The sequence below is a fragment of the Stegodyphus dumicola genome, chromosome 10 (genome assembly GCF_044657685.1).
Source record: "Stegodyphus dumicola isolate Sdum_Otavi_A_Nest chromosome 10, ASM4465768v1".
Lineage (NCBI taxonomy): Eukaryota > Metazoa > Arthropoda > Arachnida > Araneae > Eresidae > Stegodyphus > Stegodyphus dumicola.
The window spans coordinates 135,519,483-135,533,712 of NC_140777.1; the positions used below are offsets into that span (position 1 = coordinate 135,519,483).

The 14,230-nt window shown below is 31.1% G+C and overlaps 2 long non-coding RNA genes across 4 annotated transcripts in view; one reads left to right on the top strand and one right to left on the bottom strand.

Annotated features, from left to right (window-relative positions):
* LOC146995109 (uncharacterized) overlaps nucleotides 1-14,230 on the top strand; it is a 330,907-nt gene that overhangs the window by 295,048 nt on the left and 21,629 nt on the right. The window contains exon 2 of one of the 3 annotated variants that reach the window (XR_015043557.1): nucleotides 12,404-12,440. The exons of the other annotated variants lie outside the window; for them this stretch is intronic. This is a non-coding gene — a long non-coding RNA (uncharacterized LOC146995109). The remainder of the gene's footprint in view (nucleotides 1-12,403; nucleotides 12,441-14,230) is intronic. 3 annotated transcript variants of the gene reach the window in all.
* LOC146995112 (uncharacterized) overlaps nucleotides 7,597-14,230 on the bottom strand; it is a 35,125-nt gene continuing 28,491 nt past the window's right edge. The window contains exon 3 of the long non-coding RNA XR_015043565.1: nucleotides 7,597-8,958. This is a non-coding gene — a long non-coding RNA (uncharacterized LOC146995112). The remainder of the gene's footprint in view (nucleotides 8,959-14,230) is intronic.

The window sequence follows — 14,230 nt, forward strand, 5'->3', positions numbered from 1 at the left end:
TCTTGTAGAATATAATACAGTATTATCAATTAATTACATAACTGCTTTTCTCTTACTTGAAGCAGAACTTTACTAATCTTGTGAGATATTTAGTCCAAGACAATTTAATTATAATATTGGGTACTTTTCCATTTCGCCGGCGCAAATCTCGCCAAGCAGACTTTATTGGCAGCAACATACAGTATACACATAAAAAATTTAACCAATGTTAGTTTTAAGAATTTTTTATTTTGAAGGCATAAGCATTTTAGTATGGTTTAAAATTTTGTAAAAAACCAATAAATAAAGACAATAAATTTGTAAAAAGACATTAATTTAAGAATTTACTTTGCTTTCATCCTGATTCGCCGGTTCATATCACGTGACCCCAAGTGATCTTATCTCATGTAAACTACGCTACAAAAATATAATTCTCTCAGTAATTATCTACATTAATTTCAAGTTAAATCTTATGGAATACAAGTTCAAATGCAAGAATTATTTTAATTCGTACGAATAGCTTACTCAGAAATTATGTAAAACCGCAGTGCTTTACTTCGCTAGTGCATTCTCATTAGATTTGATGAATTTAACCCTTGATTTTCCTTTTCTATATCTTTGCGTTCAGGTGAGTGGTGTGATTGCATCGTAATTAATTACCGCGAATGGTCTTAGGGCAAAAAATTTAACTATCTTGTAAAAATTCTATGTAATTGTATGTCAGTATTGAAAGAAACAATCAATCTGATAAGAAATGGCTGCGACTTGTTTTGAAAATGAAGGGTAAAAGTTTGCCAGCGAAGATATTCCGCTTGGCATCACTTGTACCATTATTGGCGACTTTATCGTTTGTGCCGGCAAAACGGAAAAGTACCTAATATTATTTTTCAAACTTAGGTATATTTATATTGTAATAGATGAGTAAGAATTAAGGATACAGTGGATATTTAGCTGAAATATGCTAATCAGCCTAAATGCTACTATTTATCCAGTAATTTTAAATATTTAGGAAGAGAAAAATTTCCACACTTTTTTTTAATAATTCAAGATCTTTATTGATTATTTATAATGGGGATATTTCCATTCTATTTTATTTCTTTCTTCCTGTTAAATAGTCTTAAAATTTGTTTTAATTAAAAATAAATAAAAGTTGTAGATTGATAGAAGCTTTCCGTAATGTGAAACAACCTTTCCATGAATACGTTTCTTCCCATAATGTTATGCAATTGCAACTTTAAAATATTAGATTATGTTAATTAAAATTTGGGTAAAATCCTATAAGAGCCCTTGCGACAAACTGGGAGAGTGCAGAATCACCCACTGCTCCGCACGTTTCTCAAAATTGCCAACTTGAAAATAGCAAGTAAAAAAATTGGGGTAGAGTAGACTTTAAGGTACCCCTTGTATTATGGTGAAGTTGTTGTTTGATTTATCACCAAGTTGTTGTTTCATTTATGGTAGCCTGAGTAGTTGAATGTTATGGAAACCCTATTGTGACATAATCAGGTGCATGATTCTGGGAAATTTTGAATCATGGGATGTTTTGTAAGCGTTTTTGTGGTGTGTGTTGGTTTGATTCTTTAGACAGTAGAATGGCCGAATGTAGTAAGATTAATTTGAAGTTTCTGTACAATTTGGAGCAAAAGGGGAAAAGAGCTTTAATTGACTGGTGTGTAAATGTAGGTTTACTTAGTAGCCATTATAAGTGTTTTGTATGTAGGAAGGATATGCGTCTAGTCGAACGTAAAAATCGTTTAGATGGATTTGAATGGGTTTGTAGGAAGAAAAGTTCAGATGGTCACTATGTGAAGTGTTCGATCAGAAAGAGTACCTGGTTTGAAAAAAGTCATTTGAGTATGATTGATATTTTGATTTTTACGTGGCTCGGGGTGTACGAAGCGAACTCGAAAATCATGGTAAGTGAATATTTGCTTTTGGTAGTGCTTAACTATATAACATGTTTTTTCTTTTCTATGTTATTTTATTTTTTGGTTTAAAATGTATTTTATTGAGATTTTGCATTTTTTTCCCCTATATTGTAGAATTTGGTGCTCCTTTGACTTTTTAAGTGTAAATATATCAATGTGTACATGGACAAAGTAAAGGGAGTGTGCAATGCAAGTTTGTGCAATTCTGGGATTTTTTTTAAGTGAAAATAGGTCGACGTGTACATGGATAAAGTTAAAAGAGTGCACAATGCTATTTTTGTGAAATTCGGGGATTTTTTTTTTTTTAAGTGAAAATAGATCGACGTGTACATGGATAAAGTTCGTGAAATAATGAAGTATTTATGACCTAAAGGGTATCAAAATTTACAAAAAAAAAAAAAAAAAAAAAAAAAAAAAAAGAAGCTTAATATTGATTTGTTTGCCTTATTAAACATTTCTCTCAATGCAAGTTGTTTAAGTTGCTCCGTTTGTTGCGCTAATACATTCTCTTTAATTCTGTAGACAGGCATAATCCTTTGCTTAGTTACATTGTTGAAGTCCTGTAACTGCTGTTTCGAGAATTCCGATTAATTTGTCAATCAAAATTTTCTCGTTGTCAGTAACTTCTCTGTCACTTTCTTCACTATCAGTAGCGTATTTTCTGGATCTAGAACTATACTACAGATTTCGCCATTCATTAATTGATTGATGATTGAGAAGGATTGTCATCACAATGAAAACTTCTTTTATATCATCCTCATTTATTACAGCTTGTCCACATTTCTTTACAAAATCCGTTAATTGGAAAATTTCGCCTTTGTTTTGCTATATCCGAAAACCTTTAAAATTAGTGGCTATCATCATCAAATTTAGCTATCCTTCACTGTACATATTTGGCTATGCATCATGAGCTTGGCGACTAACGACAAGTTGTTCTGTTAAATTTTATCTTGCTTCTATCACGCACTGAGACAATTATGCCTGAATTATATTAGTTTTGTTATTTATCATACTTATGTCTATTTCTTTCACATGCTTAAGGCTTATTAGAGTTCTGAATAAATAAATTCCCACATATATTTCAGCCTTATTGAAGGCCGGCGCTAGATATCTTACCGCCTGATGCAGTCTCTGTGGGTCCTAAATTCTCCGAGTCTCTGCAGCCATACGAGCCCTGGTGCTGGTTCTGGGTTTATGTGAATAACAAATCAATTATTCTTAATTCAAATAGCCATAAATTTAATCTTTGAGTCTGTGAGTATCATCAACAAAATCTATTTTTATCACATGGAAAGAAATGTTTGGTAAATGTTTCCTCGTAAACATTTTTTTAGCACATTTAACTTAAATCTGTAATCATCGCCAAGCGTAATGTCAACATATAAGGTTACCATACACCTTTATTATTCAATTACTAACAAGAAAAATTGGGTACTTTTCCGTTTCGCCGGCGCAAATCTCGCCAAGCAGACTTTATTGGCGACAACAGACAGTATACACATAAAAAATATTAAAAAAATCTTAGTTCTAAGAATTCATTTTTTGAAGGCATAAACATTTTAATATCACTTAAAACTTTATAAAAAGCCGATAAATAAAGACAATAAATTTGTAAAAAGACATTAATTTAAGAATTTACTATGCTTTCATGGTTCAAAATCCTAATTCGCCGGTTTATATCACGTGACCCCAAGCTATCTCATCTCACGTAAACTACTCTACAAAAATCTAATGCTCTCAGTAATTATCTACATTAATTTCAAGTTAAATCTTAATTTGGAACACAAGTTTAAATGCAAGAAATATTTCAATTCGTACGAATAGCTTACTTAGAAATTATGTAAAACTGCAGTGCTTTACTTCGCTAATGTATCCTTATTAGAATTGATGAATTTAACCCATGACTTTACCTTTTCTATATTTTCGGCTTCGGGTAAGAGCTGTGATTGCATCCTAATTGACTTAACTACTGAAAATGGCCTTAGACATAAAACTGAACTATCTGATAAAAATTCTATGTAATTATATGCCAGTATTGAAAAAACCAATCAATCTGATAAGAAAAAGCTGCGACTTGTTTTGAAAATGAGGCGTAAAAGGTTACCAGCGAGAATATTCCTTTTGGCATCGATTGTACCATTATTGGCGACTTTATCGCTTGCGCCGGCAAAACGGAAAAGTACCAAAAATTGTTTAGGCATCGCTACATGAGTCATTACTGAAGTTGTCATGTTTTGATAAACATGCGGTGATGAAAGGAAAGTATAATAAATAATGATTCCCAAGGTTGGCGTCAGATCAATGATGTATCTATGTGGAATGTTTCAGTTTGAGATGTGTACCATAAAGCGGATACGCAGGAATAAAACCAAGTTACTGATCCTGATCGTACATATTTATGCTAAAAGGTTTGTTTCTTCAATAACAATGTATTTCATTTAGTGTCAAAGTGAAATTAAGAATTGGCACACTCCAGATGTTTTATTATGCTCGGAGGGGGGTGGAATCAAATGTGCATGCGTAAAACTTAGGAGAAAAATGTTGTTGGTGGTTTTGAGGTCCGGATTTTAGATCATTTCGGATAATGGACGTCTGGATTTCAGACTTTGTACTGAATTTCTTATTTATTTTGATTAATATAGCAATTGGATTATATGGATGATCTTTAACTTTGTTAGAGATTTCTTGCTGGTAACTTTATGCTTTCTTGACTACTGTTATTATAATGACTTTTGAAATTGCTTGTTTTCATGAATGTGTTTGATTGATTTAGAAATTCTGAATTTTCATCCACAGAGAACCCGTTAGCGCCGTTGCTGTTTTACTCGCCAAGTTCACCTATGGTTGATGGGCGTTGGTTATGAGATATTAAAACACATGGAAGTAAGCCGCGTAAACATGATATTTAAAGAATATAATCAAAGTAATTAAAGAATAAGTAACATAAATTCACGTTAGCAGAGAAAACAATATATTAAGCATACGAAAGTGAAAATTCAAAATTAACTGGTTAAACACGATGCACGAAAATAAATTTGTATTTAATTCAAGTTAGCACAGAAAACAATATGTAAAGCTTAATGGAAGTAGAAAAATCATGTAATATTGAGCTTTGTAATAATGACCCTTTTTCTTGGCAATTTCTTGGGAAAATTGAGATCTGTCTTTGAATATCTTTCAGTATTATAAAATTCCAAAATATTTATGTTTTTAACAGTGCAGTTTCTAAAGAAATTGTGAATTTACGATTAATATCTTCATTGCATAATTTTAAAGTACTTCCAAAACTACGATTGAAAATCCATTATGATCGCATAAATGAAATGAATAGATATTCTCATTTAAATAGAAACTTAATTGCAACTGATTACATAAAAGTTTTTTTAGTAATAAATTATATTCTGCTCTGACTTATTTTTTTAAATTTTATGTATATGTTCATGTATTGCACGAAAAAACCAACATATTAACTTTACATTTGGCATATCGATTTTTATTAAGACTTGCTTTTTTGCATGTAACCAGGGTTCATAGCGGTCCTTATAAGTGCTTATAAGTCCTTATATTTGAAAATAAAATATAAAGGCCCTTATAGGTGCTTACTTTTTCTTTAAAGCCCTTATTTTTTTGTTTTTAGTGCTTATTTTTTGCTTTTAGTGCTTTTTTTTTAATGAACGCGCTATTTTCCCCCTACCAAAGCCGAAACTAAATAAACAACTTTTCTTAATATTGAATGTCAGGTGGTGAATCATACTCCCGGAAATAGCTTTTCCCCCTTTCTCTGCATTAACATAACCTTTGGTGCGCACAAAGAGTACAGACAGGTGCCCGTCGTTATATTGGTCAAAGAATTGCGAAAGCAGTAGAAAATTTCGGTACATTCGGCATTCTTTTCCTCTCACCCAAATACTATACACGTTTAAATTTCTATCCAGATCTTAATAATTTGCATTCTCGTTCCGCTTGGTCAGTTCATATTTGTGTTTATTATGATCATTATGCTTATATTATGAGTATATGTATGAATGTTTATAATAACAGTTGCAGTAACTGCTGAAGTATAGTAAACTTCCAAAAATGGTTGTATTTTAACACAGCGTTTTAGGAATAATACTCGGAATGGCTTAAATAAAGGGAAAGTAATCGAATAGTCAAAATAATTTAATTTTTTTTGGCCAATACATTATATAGTGCGAAGATTGGGAGGTTCTCCCCTTTCTCCGCAAAATCTCAAATATTGAAACTGTTACAAGTTCGCTGCAAAACAAGCAACGGACTTTTTTTTTTTTTTTTGTCACTTTCCAATCTGGATTGAATAGGACTAAAAGTTCTGTGGTCTACCAACCCAAGCGAAGAATGATTCTATTGCGGAAATTTAACGCCGTCTGTTGAAAATTAGAATGAAAAACACCCCAGTTACTCATATTTAGTTCTTTATTCTCCCAATTTCAGCAGCTGTTGATTCCGATTGCGTAATATCACGTAGGGAAGAATTATGGCACACGTATTGTGCAATAACGTTTGCGATATTTCGCAGAGATAATTAATTAATTAATTTTGATGTTCTGTTTGAGATTTGTTTATGAACACTTAAAAGAGTTTTACTGTGCTTGCTAAGCAGAATATTTTTCAGTTCCATTGGTTTATTTTTATATGATTCACATATCAAAATGTCAAAAGCATTTATTTAGCGGAAAAATCTGAAAAGTGGCTACAGTCAACCCCCCCCCCCTCCGTTCCTCTTTTTCAAGTTACGCTCAACTGTCCGAATATTCGCCAGTTTCCAAGTATGCGGCTTAGTTAAGCTTTTACTGTTAAAGGATGACTGCATGAAGCAAATTTCTGTCTTCTGATTTCAGAAATGTTCCTCTTTTTTACTTAAATTACTTTGCTTGCAATATCTGTTAAGAGAAAACTGATATACAATGAAAATTTAGAAAATATTCAGAATTTAGATTTAAATTATTTAAATATTAATATGAGTGGAAAAATAAATTGTATTTATTATTAGGTTCCAAGCAAATACAATAAATATGCCTTATTATTATTTATTTTCTCTATTTTGAACTGAAATTTCATCATTAAATCTTGTAATATAGTTTAGTTCTGCATAGTTTTTTTTTTTTTTTTCTCTCATTGTAAACTAGTTCTGTAAATTGAACTGTTATTTAAAATTTAAAGGGAAAAAAAAAAGTAATTATTTTCTATGGTTGAGGTAATGCTTATTCTCTCTTAATAAATACTGCATTTCTCATATTTTAAATTACAAGTCTAATTAAGGTTATGCAGTTGTGTATAATGTCATTAGACAGGTGCTTATTTTTTTTCTTAAAATGTGCTTGAAAAGTGCTTATTTTTTTAACTAAAATGTGGCTATGAACCCTGTGTAACTCATAACGAGAACCAAGGAATATATCATTTTTTGTGCACTGCTTTGCAACTGATATACAGCTCATCAGCAGCTAAACAGTAAAGTGACTGAACTCTGGTACTGATTCAGAAGTCAAACAACAAGGTAGTTTAGTTAGCCAAGCTAATGGGCAAGTTGTATGATTGTTTTCATGGTATTCCCAATATGTAACGTGGATTCAAACCAGTGTCCTTCAGAAAGACCTCCTTGAAGGCATCTTTTCTTTTAGGCAGATATCTCTCCCATGCTTTTCCATAATTTAAACAAACCCAAATGATGTATGCTGCTAAAAATTTTATTTAAAGTCCATATTTAATAACATTACAAAAATTGCAAATATGGTCCAAGTTAGATCATTTTTAAATGCATATATTTATTTTAATTACACTAATTGTATATATTTATTATATGAATATTTTAAATGTCCATTTTATCATTAATTATTATTAATATATTTATGGACAACATTTCTTTTTTGATTGTTCTGTCCAATGTATCCTTGATTTTAATTTCACATTTAAATTTTCACACCATAATTTTATAAGTCTTCTGAAATTTAGTCACAGTTTCACTCAATTTAACCGCGTAGTTCACAAATGCAGCATAAAAACTATGTTAATATCAGTCACCAAGGATGTATGGATTAGGTTTTTCATGCATAACCATGAGTTTTTGAGTATCCATAAAACTATTCTGTCATTTTAGAGAATCAATAATACTTTTTATTTCAGTTTAATCATCTCTTTGTGTGTCACACCTGAAATCTTCTCAAATGTTATTGTTTTGTTTATTTCATGCTTATGACTGCATAAGAAGACTTAAGTGAAACAAATGTGTCACAAGCAGTGACACTGAGATGTTATTTCACATATAACTGAGAAGTACAGCACTAATTAGCACTGTAATTGTTAAAGAAAGTATCCTGGCTTGTAAAAAGCTTCGTTGCATGTAATGTGAACTTAATAACTTTATCATTTTAAAAATAAGAAGGGTTTGTGTGTACTTAATTCAATATACAAAGCATGTGAGAGCTAGCTGAAAAAGGCATGCTTTTGTGAATATTTTCTAGGGTAAATAGGCTCATGGAAAACCACGAAAATGTCACAAAATTCACAAAACACATACGAAAAAAATAACCTGCACAACCAGCTCGTTTTTCAGGATTTGAGCCGAGATTGAACTACCACTATTCAGCCTTCTTAACCACTCGTAGGACTAAATATGTAATATGTAATATCATGTAATCAAAAGTTAACTATGTGTTGTGTAACAGGATTGCTTTCTCAAGTATCGAGGTAGGAAATACTTAATCTATTCTTTTTTTTAAGTGTTTGGTCATGGTATTATTCATTACATGTACTTTCCATAATTCATATAGAATATTAATATTTCTACTACAAGTGTCTTTTTTAAATTTTTAAGTGTTTTGCTTGTTGATATTCTCAAAATTGTATCTGATAATTAGTATAATAGGTATAAATACAGTAGACATATATAATCGATCAGGAGTGGCTAAACTTTATGTCAGTGAGAACCACAACTGCATATTTACATCATAGGTGAAGTAGGTTTCAGACAGCAAGAAATGTCGATTCCAAACAATCATTCAGTGACAGTCTTAGTTCAATAAAAGCCATGTGCCTGTAATAAATTAATGAATGCATGACTTTTAATACATCCATTTTACATAAACATTTTTTCAATGTTATTTTTATCAATTTACTTGTAAACAGTTTAAAGCATTTTATGTTGAAACAACTGCCTGTCTTTCATAGTATATTTGACAGTGCCAATAATTTTCAGTATTGAAATTCTATTCAGTAGCATTGTTAATAAAACTTTTGAAGAGTCATTTGCACTTGGATTCATTACACAAGTAGTGGTTTGCTCATTTTGATGACTTTGAGTATCCATAAAACTATTCTGTCATTTTAGAGAATCAATAATACTTTTTATTTCAGTTTAATCATCTCTTTGTGTGTCACACCTGAAATCTTCTCAAATGTTATTGTTGGAAAAGCATTAACAATATATTATCTGGTTAAAGTTTTAAGCCATAAATATTGTTTTTCTCATAATTTTAGATGACCATACCAATAATAAAAACATTACTTAATTAATTATTTAAAATGCATATTTTGGCAGGTGATGAAGTCAAAATATTTTATCGGTTGGAAACCTCATGATTCTGTGTGCTTAACGCTACGTTAACAGCCATGTTACCAATTATCATTAACCCCTCTCCCGCCATATTTTCTTCCACAAACTAGCATCTGTCACCGAAAACTTCCTTTATTATATGAAAATATTTCTATCTATTTGTTAAAAGTTCATAAATAATAACGTGAAAATACAAAAAAAATAATAATAAATAAGTGAAGAATAATTTAAATTGGCAAATGCGAACAATGACGGTGATAATTCAACAAAATGAACGTTAGAGGAATGGTTGCAACCTTCTTACAAGCGAATAGGTTGAATCTGCCGGATTACCAGGTTTGAACTATTATCGCCAAAGTTGGCGATGTTTACATTTGCCGGGTTCTTTGCGGAAGTGTTCCGAAATTCTAATTAGATGTAAACAAATTTCATTTAATAATAATTAAATGCCGTGTAAAGCTTCAAACTTATTTTTTTTTTAACTAATACTTAAAAGATCTAACATTGTGGTTCTCAACCTATTTTGCCCTATTCCACCCCTTTCACCATTGCTAGAAGATCATTCCCATCATGCCCTTCCTTTTCAGTACTTGAAAAATGCATATATATATTTATTTAGATTGCTTTTGAACTTACTTTATAAATTAAACCAAAAAAAGTACAGAAAATGTTGGTACCAGGATTCGAATAAAAATAGTTTTTTATATTTATAAACCACAGCTGCCAACTCTGCTTTTTCTTCTGGTCTCCTGGTAGATCACCAAATCTCGATAAACTTGTCTCAGTTGCAACAAACAGGGCGAAAAGAATGACCGGGGTAAGAAACGTTTTTGTTATTATTTTGAAAGGAAAAATCAGTGACAAGATCTTACTTACCATTGTATCATTCATCAAGAAGCGCTTTGTGCTCGACATTTCCAGAAGAAATTTGCAAAGTTATGGAATTCATAATTATATTATTGTTAACCTCATTATTACTACAGCTTTTAATCATCGCCAGTTTAAAGAATTTTTAGTTGAAATGGAGAGCGAGTACTCAGATCTTCTGCTGAATAATAAAGTGCGTTGGTTATCAAGAGGAAATGTTTTGAAATGTTTTGCATCCTTATTAACAGAAGTTAAAGCATTACTCCTTGAAATGAGTGTTTATAATCCAGAACTAATGAATGATCAGTAGATCCAAAAATTTTATTTTATGGTAGACGTTACATCTCATCTAAATCAGCTTAATCAAAAAACTATAGGGAAGAGGTGTGTGTGATTATGGCAAAGCCTCGAGGGCTATCTGCATAAGAGGAGGGATGCCTTCGTGGAGGACTTTCTAAGGGAAACTGGCTCGTTTTTAACACGTTACACATGGGGAAAACCACGAAAATGCCCATGCAGCCAGCCCGTTCGCGGGATTCGAACCTCCTATAGGGAAGAGGAAACACAATTTTTCTGATGTTGGAAGAAGTTATTTCATTTGAAAGCAAATTATCTCTTTCTGCTCAAGATTTTTGAAACAGAAACTTTGGTTCACTTTCCAAGCCTGTTGAAACATTCTCAAGAAAATAGATCTAATATTGACATTTGCCATTTCAAAACAACAGTTTTATGACAGAAGTTTTTCTCAGCAGGTTTCAGGAATTCTGAATCAGCAAAGCAACATTAGCCTTTGTTAAAAAACCTCTTAATACTAGTGCAACGGAATTGCATTTCTCTGTTTAATATTCACATTGGCAACTCTGAAATCAATTGCTGAATTTAAAAAAAAAAAAAAAATTATGAAACTTGAAATTTGAACATTTTAAGTGCTGATGTAGAAACATTGGAGAAAAATAAATGTGTGCTTAGTTCACAGCACAAGTAATCTGGAGAAGGAAAACATGTGGAATAATATTATTCCCGACTCATGTAATCAGCTTAAAAAACTAACGTTTGATGTTTTTCTTATTCGAGTCTACATATTCATACGATCAATAATTTTCAAGCATGAACTTTTTGTCAAGAGTAAATAGAGAAGTCATCTTATTCATGAAAACTTGTAATAAGGCTTAAAATGAAAAACAACATACAAAATGCAAACTTTTCAAGAAGATGCAAGGCCATTGTTTACATTAGTGTTTTGTTAGTCATTATTGCGATTCAAGTTTTTCAATATATTGCAATTCTCTTTTATCAATAAAATAGTATCGTTATTAAGTATAATATCAAGTTTTATTCGACATATATATATAGTTTAACTAAGACTTAAAAACTGAAATATTGAGTTAATTTTAGGGAGTGTTGTGGAGCGAAAAAAGATGTAGTGTTGAGAAAGGTATAAGATGGTTTGGACATATGCAGAGAATGAATGGAAGAAGATACTTGAAAAGAGAATACAAGTATTAATAAATACAGTGCTGAACTGTTGATAATTGACTCTGTTGACTAATGAGTTTGCCTTCACTGGCCAAAGGGATATAAAACTGAACTGAGAGCAAATTGTGTGCCATCTCAAACCTTTTCTGCTGCATGTACTATGCCCTAAAAGGCTGAATTGTTATTATGCCCAACAGTGTTATGTTGTTATATGTAAAGATTTTAAACAATTATTTTTTTGTAACTGTTTCTGAAATTATTAACTTAGTGTTTTATGTTCAGTTTCAGCAGTTTTCTTAGTGTTGATTAAAGAGTTACTGTTTATTACATTTGCTATTCCTTATTACTGCACTAAAGGCTATGATTCTGTATACATTAATTAGCAGCATGTTTAAATTCTTAGTTAAAGGTCTTCAATTTAGTTTCATAATTATTTATTGTATACCTTCTTCATATTCATCTTAAATTTCAGAAGAAATTTACTTCCCAGTTTAGTCCTTTGAAGCAACTTATATGTAAATATTGTATAGCATATTCTGTTATGTACTGACTATTGAAATGCATTTTTATTTCTTTTTTGCAGGACATTTTGCAGTTTGAAGTCTCTATGTACTACTGAGGTAAAAAAATTCTTTTATATCTAATCTGAAAATGAAATATTTTTTCATAGGCAATAAATTCAGTTCTTGACAACTGCATTCTAAATTAGAATTTTAAGCACATGTGAGAAAACAGGAAAGTGCTTTCCAGTATTTAATTTTAAAAAAAGTTGAATTTTTATTTTCAGAAATCATCTTAAATTTATTTAATAAAGATCATGGCAAATGATTCCAAAATTTTTGGTGCATGTTTTACTTGTCCCCAGAACTTTCTGAGTTGTCCTGCTGTGGATAATTTCTACATAACCACTGAATTTCTGTGATTCTGATTAATTCAGGCTCCTAAGAACTTGATGTTTGTGTCATTATTTGATTTTTAGGAAAGTGATTATTCTAAACCTCATGTTTATAAAAAAATTTACTGTAGTTTGAAAATATGAGTCTTGGATGATAATATCAGCGACTCTTTTAAATATAAGCTACAACTTGCTTAAAAGTATCTTATGCAGTTAATGCCACTAGATACCTTTCAACATAAAAAACATCTTCAGAATTATTTTTATTTTTTGCATTTGCTGCAAACATGAAAGAAAAGAAAAATCTTATAATTAAATTTTGTTGCTGTTAAACATTTCTGTAGTAGAAGATAAGCATGTTTAATTTATAATACTTTTTATGTATTGTTTGACATATTTAGAAGTATTAAATATGTATATGATGCACAATTTTGAAATCTACAAAATAAATTTTGTTGTATATAAAATTTAATTATAAATATTGAAGTAAAATAACAGACAATAACATTGCAAAATTAAAAATTTACTCTTACAAACACTTCAAAAAAGTGAGAATAAAATGCATTAAAAATTTAAGCAATATTTTTTATAATTTAAAAAAGTATCTCTTCATATAGTATTAATAAATACAGTACAAAGTTCGAAATCCGCACTAGCCGATTCCGGATTTGGGATATTTCCAAATCCTGTGGGGGGCTGTAAAGTAATGTTGCTTTCTTACATTAAATTCAAACAAATAAATTTGTAACAAGTTTTTATTTTTAAGCAATAATATAATCACCCTCGTTATCAGCAACCTTTTGCCATCTAGTATGCAGATTTCAATCCCAGATCAATAAAAATCAATTGGTTTTTGAGTAAAATATCTCAAGATGGCATTTTGGACATCATCAAAATTTTGAAATTTTTTGTTACTAAGAAAATGTTGTAGGGATTGGAATAAATGGAAATCCGAGGGTGCGATATCGGGCGAATATGGTGGGTGAGGCAGTACCTCCCACCCCAATTCATTATGTTTTTCCAGTGTTCGTCTTGCACAGTCGTGTTGCAGAATGACGCCTTTTCCGTTGACAATCGCCGGATATATTCCAATTAAAGATTGGTTCACTAGATCCAATTGTTCAGAATAAAGGTCTACATTAACAGTTTTTCCAGATTTCAGCAATTCAAAATGAACAATTCCACGAATACTCCACCAAATACCCAGAAGTGCCTTTTCGGGATCTAAACCCTTTGTAACCCCTATTAAAACTGCCTTTTGAGTTTTGGATTATCATATAGGACTTATTTTTCTGTCTCCACTAATCAAGCGATCAAAAAATGGTTCTGTATGGTGCCGTTGAAGCAATACATTGCGTGTGATGGATAGGTTGGCCTTGTTCTCTTCGGACAGATTATGGGGGACTCAGACACCTGCTTTGCTTATTTTTCCATTCTGCTTTAAATGTTTTTGGTCGACCAAGGTTGGTTAAGAGTGTTTGACAGTTCCTCGATTGTTTGACATTGATTTGCGTC